The sequence below is a fragment of the Lissotriton vulgaris genome, chromosome 1_1 (genome assembly GCF_964263255.1).
Source record: "Lissotriton vulgaris chromosome 1_1, aLisVul1.2, whole genome shotgun sequence".
NCBI lineage: Eukaryota > Metazoa > Chordata > Amphibia > Caudata > Salamandridae > Lissotriton > Lissotriton vulgaris.
In genome coordinates this window covers 362,850,941-362,864,900 of record NC_141685.1, presented here as the reverse complement: position 1 = coordinate 362,864,900, position 13,960 = coordinate 362,850,941, and the positions used below count along the sequence as shown (strand labels likewise).

Here is a 13,960-nt window from a genome sequence, read left to right as displayed (position 1 = left end):
AAGGTCTTTCGAGTTAGGAGGTCTAGTGACTCCTCTTGTTTGTAATGCGCATGGTCCTCTACTCCATCGTTAAACTGTTTTCTTCTACCATCTGGTTGGGACGTGCATCCCTCTGCTCCGGTTCTACACTGTCAATGGTTACCTTCCTGAATACCGTCAGTATTGTTCTGTATGTATATCTCTCTCTTTACATTATTTAAATGCAACAATGTCTAATTCATCCAGGTGACTCAAGACAGCTGCAGCCCCCTTGGGCCTTTGCCCTTCGGGGTAGAATTCCTCTTCAGCGTTCCATACAAGAGATGTCCTCCTAGTGTTGATATGGTCAACTTTCTATTTTTGTCCTCATTCCCATGCCAAGTTTCTACTCACTGTTTTCCGTCAGGTGTGTAACTTGTGCCTTTTCCCCGAGCACGGTGAAATGACCTGTGAGTCCTGAAGGTCTTTCTGATCAAAGCAGATGCTTAGAGATCAAAGAGCTCGACTCTTAGAGACGTCTTGACGCAGCGCTGAAGACACACATCTTAGGTTTAGAAGATCCAGGTACAGGCCCATTTATCTGCTGCTGACGAGGGCATTTTCTCTCTGAAAGACAGCTCTGTATCCGACACGGAGATGCAAGATATCAATCCAGAGCAACCCGAGTACTCTTCCCCCTCCACACCAGGCACAGCACGTCTCTAGAAAGACTTGCATTCCTCCCCCGCTGATAAATCACAGATTGGTGGAGGGCCACCACTGCCTTCGGTCTATGGTAGGCACCGGCCAGCTTTTTTGGACTCACCCGTGTTTGGCCCTGAAATATCAGCATCACCAGCATGTCCCTGACCTGAAGCCTACTACATTGGACTCCCGCCGACCTTCGGAGCTGAAAACTCTGGTGTTGAAACACCATTCTACCTCAAAACCTAAAAAAACGGCTTCAGAACCAAAACTATCGGCGCTTATAATTCTGGTGTCGAAATCCACATTGGAGATGAAAATTTACACTTTGTCTAAGCATCCTTAGGAGTTGATGGAACCAGTCCTCAAAAAACTCCAGCAGGAGTTGGACTTGCGCAAAAAAGCACATAATGATTGTCCTAACGCTGGCTATATCATTGCGAAGCCTCCTTATTCAGGGGTGCAACCGGCAAAGAGACATTTGTTTTTTGAGGAAGATTTAGAGGTTCCCATTCCTCCAAAGAAGAAAGAAAAGTAGACAAGGCTGCCAGCCCACTGCACATTTGCCCACCACTAGCGCCTGCAGCACACCACACCACGCCACACTCCATCACCACCGCTTTCGCCTTTTCATCTCACAACCGTCTCACCTGAGGGATCCCTACATTCATATACAGGGGACTAGGGGTACAAACATCATTATTCAAGCCCAATGCAGGATGATCTGTGGGACTCATATGATGCAGATCCACCAACACACACAGACCCAGATCTCTATCCAGCCAAACCCTCCTGCCCCACCCGATGACACTACCACCTACCATGAGCTCATAGGTAGGGCAACTACATTCCACAAAGTCCCACTACACATAGAGCCTTTAGAGTATGATTTTTTTTGTTTGAAACCCTTTCCTCCGCGTTCGGCAAAATACCTGCCAATAATGAAAAGCCCGCTCAGACACACCTCTGATATTTTTAATGACCATTCTCAGGTCACAAGTTATCACACCCAGGGTTGACAAGAAGTCCAAACTGTCATTCAACAGCCCCACATATGATAAAGGGCAACTCCCATTTTGGCTTGTAGTGGTGGCCACTACCCATACGAGGGCTAACTCTCAAACATCTGGTGAGGTGCCCCCACCAGTTAAAGAGAGTAAGAAGATAGATGCTGTGTGTTAGAGGGTTTACAAAAGGGGGTGGTGATGAACAGAGTGTCTGAGTTAAACAGACCACTCTTACCCAGTCCAAAGATCAGGGCTTGATCCATCACCGTTATTTATCTCACTGCCCCATCCCAGCTCAGAACCTGGCTATATGCAAATCAGTCTGTCCCTGGCCCAGTGCATCATGGGAACAGGGCAGACTAAACTACCAAGCCAATTCTTCACCAGAAAGGAGACAAGCTACCGGGGACCGGTTTCTGGCATTTCAGCCTTCTTCGGCCCGGCTTGCTTGAATCCTGATGGAGCAGTGAGAAAGGGACTCATGTCTGAGTATACCCTGCCACACCTATAGTGGCCAAAAACGATTTACAAAAGGGGGTGGTGATGAACAGAGTGTCTGAGTTAAACAGACCACTCTTACCCAGTCCAAAGATCAGGGCTTGATCCATCACCGTTATTTATCTCACTGCCCCATCTCAGCTCAGAACCTGGCTATATGCAAATCAGTCTGTCCCTGGCCCAGTGCATCATGGGAACAGGGCAGACTAAACTACCAAGCCAATTCTTCACCAGAAAGGAGACAAGCTACCGGGGATCGGTTTCTGGCATTTCAGCCTTCTTCGGCCCGGCTTGCTTGAATCCTGATGGAGCAGTGAGAAAGGGACTCATGTCTGAGTATACCCTGCCACACCTATAGTGGCCAAAAATGATTTACAAAAGGGGGTGGTGATGAACAGAGTGTCTGAGTTAAACAGACCACTCTTACCCAGTCCAAAGATCAGGGCTTGATCCATCACCGTTATTTATCTCACTGCCCCATCCCAGCTCAGAACCTGGCTATATGCAAATCAGTCTGTCCCTGGCCCAGTGCATCATGGGAACAGGGCAGACTAAACTACCAAGCCAATTCTTCACCAGAAAGGAGACAAGCTACCGGGGACCGGTTTCTGGCATTTCAGCCTTCTTCGGCCCAGCTTGCTTGAATCCTGATGGAGCAGTGAGAAAGGGACTCATGTCTGAGTAGCCAGGTTCTGAAACTGGGATGGTGCAGTGAGCTAAAAAACGGTGTTGGATCTAGCCCTGATCTCTTGACTGGGTGAGAGCTTTCTGCTTAATTCAGAGACTCTGTCCCTCACCACCCCTTGTTGTAAATATTTTTGTCCACCCTAAGCGTGGAAGGGTATTCTCAGATGTGAGACCCTTGCTCATTGCACCATCAGGATTCAAGCAAACCGGGCCGAAGATGGCTGTAATGCCAGAAACCAACCCGGGAGCTTGTTTCCTTCCCAGTGTAAGAATTGGCTTTTGTAGTATGGTTTGCCCTGTTCCCATCATGCACTGGGACAGGAACAGACTAATTTGCATACAGCCAGGTTCTGAAACTGGGATGGTGCAGTGAGCTAAAAAACGGTGTTGGATCTAGCCCTGATCTCTTGACTGGGTGAGAGCTTTCTGCTTAATTCAGAGACTCTGTCCCTCACCACCCCTTGTTGTAAATATGTGTGTTAGAGGGTGGCTGCACAATCTGCCAACAATTGGAGAATTGCAAACTCCATTGTCCTCCTTTCCCTCTACGACAGGGCACATTGGGATGAAATTAAGTGGTTTCCTCAACATCTTCTTCATGAACACAAGAATGAGCATATCAAATGACCTCTGATGAAAGTTAATTCCAAACACCACAATTCATTGTATCCATGATGCAGCTGACATGGCAGCTAGTGGCATAAACTTAAGTGTTCTCCTTCTGAGACAAGCTTGGTCCCAAGTCTCCGGTTTTAAACCTGATGTTCAACAACATCTGTTGGCTTTTCACTTTGATGGGGAACACTTTTTTTTGGGCAACAAGTGAAATTCCTTCTAGAAAATATAAAGAAGGATAATGAGACGACTAAAGCAACGGGGGCGTTGCAAACACCATTGCTGCTTCACTCTTCTCGCCGTTCCTTTTATAGTGGAGGATCCAAAACCACCTCTCCTGAGACCTCCACCCCATACCAGGGAACCCAGGCCCAAACATCCTCCCCATTGAAATTTTACAGGGGCTCTTACAAGGGCAATAATTCCAGGGGCAGAGGTAAGGGGTGTTTCACGAACACCTGCGCTATCACCACCAAACCTGGACTTCTCATCCATCCTCCGATCACACAACACCTGTCGGGGTAGACTATAAGGGCTCTTTCCAACTTGGCGGAACATCACCTCCGATCAGTGGGTGTTGGATTTTATCCAACCTGGCTATTGTCTGAAGCTCACTTCCAAACGTCCAAACATTCCGCCTTGCAAATACAAACTCTCAACAGGCCATTGACAGTTTCTTAGAGAGGAAGTTCAAGCACTTAAAAAAAGGGAACCATGGAACCTGTGCAATTACACCCGCAAGCCACAGGGGTCTACTCACTCGACTTCCTTATTCCCAAAAAGGACGAGTCATTAAGGCTAATTTTGGACCTCAGACCTTTAAACTGATACTTTCTCTCAGAGCACTTCCACATGGTCACTCTTCAAGATGTGAATCTGCTACTGCAACAAGGCGACTTAATAGCTACACTCAACCTGAAGGGCGCCTACTTCCACCCTCCAATTCAACAGCTCATCGCCAATATCTCTGATTCTTATTGAGTGGGAAAACTTCCAATTCAAAGTGCTCCCAATCGAAGTCACTACAGCCCCAATGGGTTTTCAACAAATGTGTTGCAATAGTCGCTGTCCACCTACTCAGACAAACATACATGTTTTCCCATATTTAGATGATTGGCTCATCAAGAGCACAACTCGTCAAGTGTTTTAGCCATGCTCAATTCACAGTAGGGGATATCTTAGCCCAATGCCACCCATATTCAGTTCTTCCAGGTGCTCATTCCCCAGTTTCAGCCTCATCAGCAGATAACAGTGAGGACAGTTATGCATCTCCTCGGCACCATGGCTTCATGTATAGACATAGTACCTCATGCCAGACTAGTTAACAAAGTGCTTAGCACATTAAGGTACTTTGAAGATTTAGTTTGGTGAGCCGTCAAGCTTACCACTCTCTGCTGTGATGGAATACCAACAATCTCCTAAAAGGGCCATCTTCCCTAGACCCAGTTATGCGTAGAACCATAACAACGGACACCCCCCTCACAGGTTGGGATGCACATTCACAGGACCTAACTGTTCAGGGACACCAGACATTCAGCCAAACACATCTCCATATCAATAACCTGGGGTTGTTAGCTGTTCATCTAGCGTTCAAAGCCTTCCTTCTCCACCTCATTGGCAAGGTAGTCCTGATCAAAACAGACAACATGACTGCCATGTGTTATCTGCAAAAACGGGGGACACCGGGTCCTCTCAGCTCTCTCATCTAGCTCAGAACATACGGAGGTGAGCTTTCCGATACAACATTTGTGTTACTATGTCTTTTATATTTTATTAATTTATCTTAGTTTCCCTAATAAGTTCCTTTCCCTTTTAGTATGCTGTGTACTTATGACTGCAGCGCATACCATCCAGTTTGCCTAATTCTCTTTGGAATGTGTATCTGTCATTCTGCAACCGGACTCTGGATGTAACAGTACTGTGCCTTCCCAGATTAAACCTAATTTTGGAATTTCTCTGTTTTACTTTATCTTTTATTGCTGAATTTAACACTGGCGACAAGGATGGGATTTTTTTTTTTTCTACAAGATTTGATTTTCGTTTGGCACCTGATGACACCTGATCCCTGATCTCTTTGCAATATGCGGGCTGAAACTACGGTGACTTCTACTTGCTCCACCATTTACTTATGAAATTTCCACTATTTCATCAAAATTCACCTTCAGCATCTTTTGAAAGACCTGCCGATCGCCGTTGATGCTGACGTTCCACTCGCTACCCCTATGTCATTGGAACTAGCGTCTGGCTGTGTTCTTCGCGTCCTGGATACAGATTTCTTCTTCTGCGGAGTTACGAAGTCATGTGAGAAGTCGTCACGTCACGTGTGACGTCACCGCGTCACGTTGAACATCACCGCACTACGCAGTGTGTCTCCATTTTGAATTGGGAAAGACTCCATTTCTACAGAGTATGGAAGTATACATCGGATCAAAGCGCTTCGGTTTATCATATTGCACAAGATTTTTCTTTGTTATTTACGTCGATGTGCACAACTGTGTTTATTAACTCTTCTTTATTACCAGTACTACTCTGCTATTTTCAAGCTATTTTCATTAGCTGTACTCACTTACTCTGATGTGCACAAACAAAGATAGATTGCTACAACAGATAACTTTGTGACTGTAGACCTTTGTCCTATACTTTTAACAGTGACCATACTTATATTTATGCTATTGTTGGATTTTAGAATTCATTATTTTCTTACCTGGTAGTTTCTCTTATAGATCTTTGTGCTTTAGAAGGTGAAACTCTTAATTATCCGAAATGTATTGTGGACTTTTTTGAAAGAGATTTGAAACTTATGGCTGATTCAGGGTCTCCCTGGACAATTATCAAGGAAGTTTACTTTAATGAAACGTTCTCTGGAAAGATGTCTATCAAAGATTTAAGTCCACCAGACATTAGTGCACAGGGTTTTGATGGATCTTCCATTGATTTTGTGGGTTTTGTTGCCTCCGGTATAAAGTTCAAAGAGAGATCTGCTTACATAAAACTTTGTTGCTAAGAAAGGTGTGAATGTGTTGGGTTGGAGAGACCAATGGAAACTTGGTATTATTTTAAATCCCCGTAATAAAGAACTTGTCATGGTTATAGAGTAAAAAGGAGTGGTTAACCAGTTTGAAGAAGATTTTTCGGATTTAGGAAGACTTAAGAGTTTCACTCATTTAATAAAACTTAAACAGGGTGTTTCACCTGTTAAACACACCTGGTAAACAAAAACTCAGAAATGTTCCTATAAATGTAAGAGAAGATTGGAATAAAGCTTTAAAAGAAATGCTAGATGCTGGAATCATAGAAGAAGTGGAGTCATCAGAATGGGTTTCTCCGATTGTTTTGGCACGTAAAGCTGATAAATCCTTGAGATTATGTGTTGACCTCTGGGCTCCTAATGCTAACATATTAATAGATTGTCATCCTTTGCCTAATATAAATAAGGTAGTTAGCATGTTAGGTGGCGCAACGATTTTTTCCACTCTAGATCTTCGATCAGCATATCATCAGATTGAGCTGGCCAAAGAGTTGCGCCATTTAACTGCATTTATAACACCACAAGGTCTGTACCGATTCAAAAGAATGCCTTTTGGATTGGCATCTGCTGCTTCCGTTTTCCAAAGGTCTACGTGTCCTCTTTTTAGAGATATGCAATTGTATTTGAAGAGTTTTCAAGATGATATTTTAATATTTTCATCAGATAAGGAAATGCACACAAAACATCTATACTATGTGTTTAGTGTCCTGAAAGAACATGATGTGACTCTAAAAAGTAAAAAATGCTAATTGTTCCAAGATTCAGTGGAGTATTTAGGACATACTTTGTCTAAAAAAGGTGTTGAACCAAAAGAAAATATTGTTGAAGGCATCTTAAAGGCACCTACTCCAGACTGCAAAGACAAGCTTCTTTCTTTCTTAGAGCTATGCGAATATTACAGCAAGTTTATCAAAGACTTTGCCTCTAAGATGGAAGCCCTGCGAGAATTAACAAAGCGTTTGTTTGGGGACAGAGGCAACCGAGAGCTTTTGACTACATTAAAGAAGAAATGATTGCTGCCCCAACTTTAAAACCTTTTTGTATCAACAAAACTTGCATTCTTGCAGTAGATGCGAGTCTTTATGGATTGGGTTGTGTTTTGTCCCAACATGCCGGAAATGAAGAGTGGAATGTAGCTTCTGCATCCCGTACACTTAACATGACAGAGAGACGTTATGCAGTAATTGAAAAAGAGTTATTATATTGTCTGGGGTGTCGAGCACTTTCGTAATTATATTTGTGGTGCACGTTTCATTTTGAGAACAGACCACAAACCTTTAATTGCAAATGTGTCTCTTGGATGGGGACAAAATGCCACCGCTCGCATTGCGAGGTTGATGTCTCATTTGCAAGAACATAATTTTTCAGTGGAAAATGTGCCAGGAAAAATTTATGTTACAGCTGATTGCCTCTCGAGACTTCCTTGTGTTTAGAGTGATGAATGTGAGGTTGAAGAAATTGTTGCTAGTATTGAGGAAATTCTTTCAGGAAGTTTCAAATCCATAACTTAAGAGATGTGGAACCAAGCGATGGAAGATGATCAAACCAACCACCCCTTCCAATCGGGATTTGATGAATTAAAAGAACCATTTCGTATCATGGTATCTAGTGAATCCTCACTAATGTGTGTTAAATGCTGCCAGTTTCAAAGCGTTAAAATGCAGGAATACAAGGGATGTTAAAATCCTTCATCTTGGCTTTTCTAAGACAGGGCATTTTCTGCACTGTTTTATTCAGGAAAATCATTTGATGCGGTATGAAACATACTCTAAACAAAGCCTCCATTACCTGAACCTGCCAATCTTTCGTTCTCCAGACAGATTTTCTCTGTTGTGTCTTTCTAGAAGTCAAAACCCTGTATAAACACTTGGGAAATAAAGGAAGAAGAGTATATCAGCTTCGTGTTAGCATACTTTTCTCTTTACAGGTGTTAGTGAACCCTATAATAATGCAAGGCTCAGTCTGATGTATGAAAACCTGAAAAATAAGCACACTTTTGTGCAAATGTCTTTGAACTACCTTTCGTTGGTGTTGGGCAGTGTTCCTATACTGTGTATTTATAAATAGCTTGCAAGACACTAGCCTTGTGGTGTCCATTTTGTTAATAACAGAACACGTCTCCATAATTGGATGTACAATTCATCATTAGAAAATGCAACTTATTGCTCTAGGTCTACAAGCAAATTCTGCACAGTTTCATTGTCCGAGTCATCAGAGAGACTACTAGAGGTGATGATATAATTTAAGGACATTTTAAACAAATAGGAACTTTGCAATAGTTCAGTATATATTATACGATACCCTGTCCCACACAATTCCTTCAAGAACTGGAACTGCTGTAATGTTCACCAGGGACAGGACCCTTCGTTCAAGGTGTGGTGATACATGTGGTTTAAGAACCAGATTCATAAAATGTACTGCGGAGCGTTCTGGGAGATAATGTTCATTTAGAAGTAGGAAAAAGACAGTCACCAAACCAATCCAGAGGACCAGGAGTAGTAATCCAATTTTAATCCCGAGATATAGCCAGGGAACAACAAAGTATGTAATTTTCAGCCACAGATTGAGAGCATACACTCTTAGCTTGAAAGGGGAAGGCGGTGTTGGCAATTCAGGTTCACTTGAATACGATGAGAAGTCGTCATAATGCATGAAGCAGCCAGACGCCGCCCCGTCTATTCTTGACAGCTCAGCAGGTTTTGTAGAACTGGGAGGGGACTCGATCTGTGGCATGTTCGCAAAGACGTCATCAATTGTTCGGATTGAGATTTCTGTGCTTTTGATTGTACAGTTGTAGTTGTTTCAACAGGGAGAAGTATAATTTTGTTATTTAAACTTTCTCTTTGGAGAGTGGAATCTTCTGTCGTTATTAAAACTTCCATCTGAACTTCCTGAACGTTAGCTAGAGGAGTGCGACAGCTACCCAGGAGCCCACCAGGCCTACTGTTGAGAATTGGCCACATAGTGCGGTTTGATCCGATCAATCAAGACAAACCTTTTATCTCTGTGTCCGGCAAGGGGCGGAAGCAGTACAGTTCTGGTACCTTCAACAGCCAGGAGAGTTACAGGCGTTCTGTAGGATGACCCAAATTCTTTTTTGTCCACTATTTTTTCTCTGACCAGATCCCCACCCTACGTGACGCAGGCAGGTCTTGCTGGCACAACCTATACTTCCACAGTGGCGGGGTGTTTTACTTGGATGTTGCCTTGTAAAGCCTGGAATTCGTTGAGTTCCTGTAAAACAGCCAAACATTCATTGATGTCAAATGGTGTATCAGCCGCACTGTGCTGACACTATAGAGGTCTGGCACCCACATTCTCACACCAAACAGGAGTTAATAAGGTGTAGGGATTTTTTTAGGCATGCTAAGTGCCCCCTGGACTCCATTTAGGTGATTGACCCAACTGCCACCCGAGCCTAATACACTTTATTTTTTATTTTATTTTTGTTTTCAAGGTTTTATATAGCGCGTTACAAGACTATTGTGAGTAACAGAGTGCTTTTAAGTCAAATGTGGAAAGCACGTAATAACATACCACGATCTAAGTGAAAAAGTTGTACACAGATCATAATCGTAGAGACAACACTAACAGAAGATCAACTATGGAGCGTAAGAAACAGCATACGTAAAACAGTACCGTAAGCAATTATAGAGTTCACGTGAATTTAGCCATGAGGATCGCTTTCACTTCATTTTTGAATGCGGCAGAGGAAGGGTTCGTTCTTGTTGCACTGGGCTTGCTGTTAAGGATTGATTTAAATCAAGGTTTTTCCTCTCAGCAACTGACATTCCTTCTGGGTGCTCGAAAAATCCTGTCACCCACTGGCATTGTTTTTATTCAGGACAGCTATTTTAGGGACTATTTGCCCTTTCTGCTTAGGTGAAAACCCTCTAACTTCAGGGAAAACACATTGACTTTTGACCTCTGTCTCTGAAAGCAGAACAAATGTGACAAGATATCAATATTTAAAGGCATCTATATTGCTCACAAAGTGAAAGAGCAATAAAAATGCCATTAAATCTTGTTATCTTGTCACATTTGCTAGCTTTTAGAGACAGAGACAGAGGTAAAACGTCAGCTTATCTTATTACATTTATTTTCTTTCTGGTTCTTAATTTAGAGGATTTTCGTAAAGTGAAATGTTTGGCAATTGAACTGTGCAAAGCATGTTAAATGAAAGGCTATAATCTTAAAGGCTTTTTTCACACAACACTGACATAGATAAGTGAACTTTTCAAACATTTCAAATATATTTCTCTGGTTTTGAAGACCCATTTTTATAATTCTGTGGTGAAAAAAATATTTTAATGGGATCAAAACAAATTAGAACACTTTCCTTGGTGATATGCAAATTTTATATATTTTTGCTGAAACACAATTTCCAAAAATTATTTGAGCTATTATCAGTAAAACTACATGTTAATGGGAATGTTTTATGGCCATTTCAATGGAAAATATGCTATCTGTAAATGACAATACATTACCTCTTAATGCTTTGGTAATATATTTATGAAAAGTGAGTTTTTAAACATTAACTGGGAACAATTAATGTGCATGCCCAGATGACAATGCTATTAGTGAACTAAGAAGCACGCCAAGAATCATGTGTATCCTATATATGGGCTTGATTTTTGTGATACATGGAGCAAACATTTAGTCTAGTAAATAGAGGTTTTTTTGTACAGCAGAAATAGTGAACTTGCATATTTGAAGGTCTCTCTTATGTGATAATAAAGAAAAAGGCGGCTCCATAAGACAAAATACTTGCCTAGGATCACAGAATTTGAGACCAGTTCACGGGTCAAGTACATTACAGTTAGATTGAGTAGGTTATTAAAGTTACTGGAACTGTATGTGTAATGAAATATTTATGATTTTTCGAGCCCTGCCAAGGCCATAACCAAACTTCTCAAAGTTCTGTGTAAGCCCGAGATCTAAATGCTGGACCCTGGTTGGAATGTAGTGTGACAATAGCATTTGTTCTGATAAGGACTTGCAAATTACTTATAGCAGTTCGAGCATCAGCCGAGCGCTGTGGCCAAACAGTCACTTTCAATGAAGGCTATACGGTACCTATTGGTCCACCGACTACGCGGATCACCAGGTTGGTAATGTTAACACGCGTTTGCAAATGTTTAGAAGCTATCATATCAGTATCTACGTGCATACAAGATGGACTCCGATCTGCAGAACATAGTTTGTTGCATTAATCAATGCTGCACATTCAGACTCTGTTTTGAAATATCTATTACATTATTTTTTTGCCAGAGAAGGAATAGAATTTCTATCTCTGGCTCCTCTATTCAGTTAATTTTGCACTTACCATAACATAGTAGATTACCTTGCTTTATAAGTAACTAAGCTTCTCAAAATGTGCTCTTACTTTGACAAAAATAGTTTCTATTATTAATGCCTCGTTGTTTATTTTTTCCCCAATTCATATACGGTATTACATTTTCTACTATTTTAGTGAAGCTCTAAATCGCAGAGTTTGACATATTGAAGCTTTCTCTTGGTTAACTAAATAAAACAATTGTCATTCTTTGCGGCCTGATCCACAAACAGGATACCGTAGCCAAACTTTCCACCTATACTGCCTTCCTGGTATACAACTATTCTTAGTGCACCAAATATAGTATATCTAATTCTGTTGATATCAAATCATTCTTAAGTAATGGCTAGTGGTTCCTTGCGTAGAGCCTACAAACTGTCTATAAGCGTGTTTGATTGACTTTTGTTTTTCTTAACTATGAGACCTGCAGTCTATCTCCTTAGTGTTACCCATCTAGGGATTTCCTGTCCAGTTAAATTTAGTAATATCTTAGTTTGAATCAGTAGTTTGCACTGCCAGTAACTCGTAAATCTCCAAAACCTCACAGTATAACCTTTACTTGCAGTCTTAGTAACAAGAACTGCAGTTTCCCTCTTTCTGGTTTAAAATGTACTGACTAATCTGCCCAAATCTAAAAATACTCCTTAGGAATTGCAGCATGAATATTGCTAAATATTCATGCTAAATTGAATGGAAAATTAATTTTGATCATATGAATGTTACCTTTAGGACATAAATGTAGCAATTTCCACCTACCCATATCTAATTTAGTTTGGCTTAAAAGAGGATACAGGTTTCAGGAACGCAGCAAACCTAGTTGGCAGAGCTGACTCCTTCCACTACTTAAAGAGCTTTCCTCAGACATCCTTCCTAACTTGTTCATGATAAATCCAAGCTGGTTAGATTCAGTGTCAGGTCCTTGAATGTTCACAGTTGACTCAATACTTTGAAAAAGACCCAAACTCCCTTATAATATACAGTGTCATTGACACTGAGTTCTTGGGGTACATAATTAACAAGTAACAGTTCTGAATACTGCATGTGTAATGCTAATTTGTTTGTATTGTATAGAGGCGAGACAAAAAACATATTTCCCGTTTTGGACTGCATTTCATTTTTTTACGCTCAAATTTTATTGGTTTTAAAAACAAACAGTGCAGAGACACAACAATTGCCTTTGATGTATATCTGGTTGCGCTCTAACTGACTTCCTATTGTCATGTGGTTGTTCTGGTGCGTGAAACGAACAAATGCCGGATGTGTTCATTCCCTTCTGGTTAAATGCAGATGTTTCAAAGAAGGTGACATGCCCCATTAGGAGGTTCTAAAAAAGGGTTAGAAATCCTAAAGCAATTAAGGGTCACATTTATTAATATTTGGTCAAAATTTACAGGTCGAAAGCCTTGACCAGAGAAGATATTCAAGAACCAATCTATGTAGGAATAAATTGGTTATTGAAAATCAGAAATCCAATCCCCCTCGTGAATTTTAATTAGATAAATTGCGACCACTTTGTCTGTGATTGCATTTCAATAATGTAAACTTTTATTTTAATTTTAATAATGCCACCCCCCTCCCCTTGTTTGAGTGTTTGCAGTGGTCCCCTTGAGACCACTGCCTACCCCCAGACATGCTTTGGGTTACCAGCCCAACTTGGGTTCTGTAACTTTTTAATGGATTTGTCAAATAAGCAATTCCCTCTGGCCACATTAATCAGAACAACATTAATTACAACAAACAATGCAAGCAAACTTAATAGTGCAGTAGAAACCAAAACTTTGAAACAACAAATAAATTAAAGTCAATAGTTGGTACCCCATCCCTTTGGTAGAGGGTCCCTCTCTCTTTTATTAGAGACTTTTTAATGGATTACTGCTTTTTCAATCCTAAATCAGTGATCCATTATGTATTTCTGAACCTATTTTAGGAGTTAGTAAAAGGTTAACAGTAACTTCACTTTAAAGTCCAAGCACATTGTGCAGACTCCTTTTAATATACAAGATGAGCAGCTTTGGCCTTCATGTATTGGCATAGATGGCACGCAAAGCACAGTGAATGGCCAGAGCCCATTTTCAGATTTCTGTTTTGTTCCTGCTCTTACCTCTCTGTTAGCCCCCCACTTCTTTC

General features: G+C 41.3%; 1 protein-coding gene across 2 annotated transcripts in view; it reads left to right on the top strand.

Moving 5' to 3' along the window:
- FAF1 (Fas associated factor 1) overlaps window positions 1-13,960 on the top strand; it is a 1,861,897-nt gene that overhangs the window by 909,569 nt on the left and 938,368 nt on the right. The window lies entirely within an intron of this gene.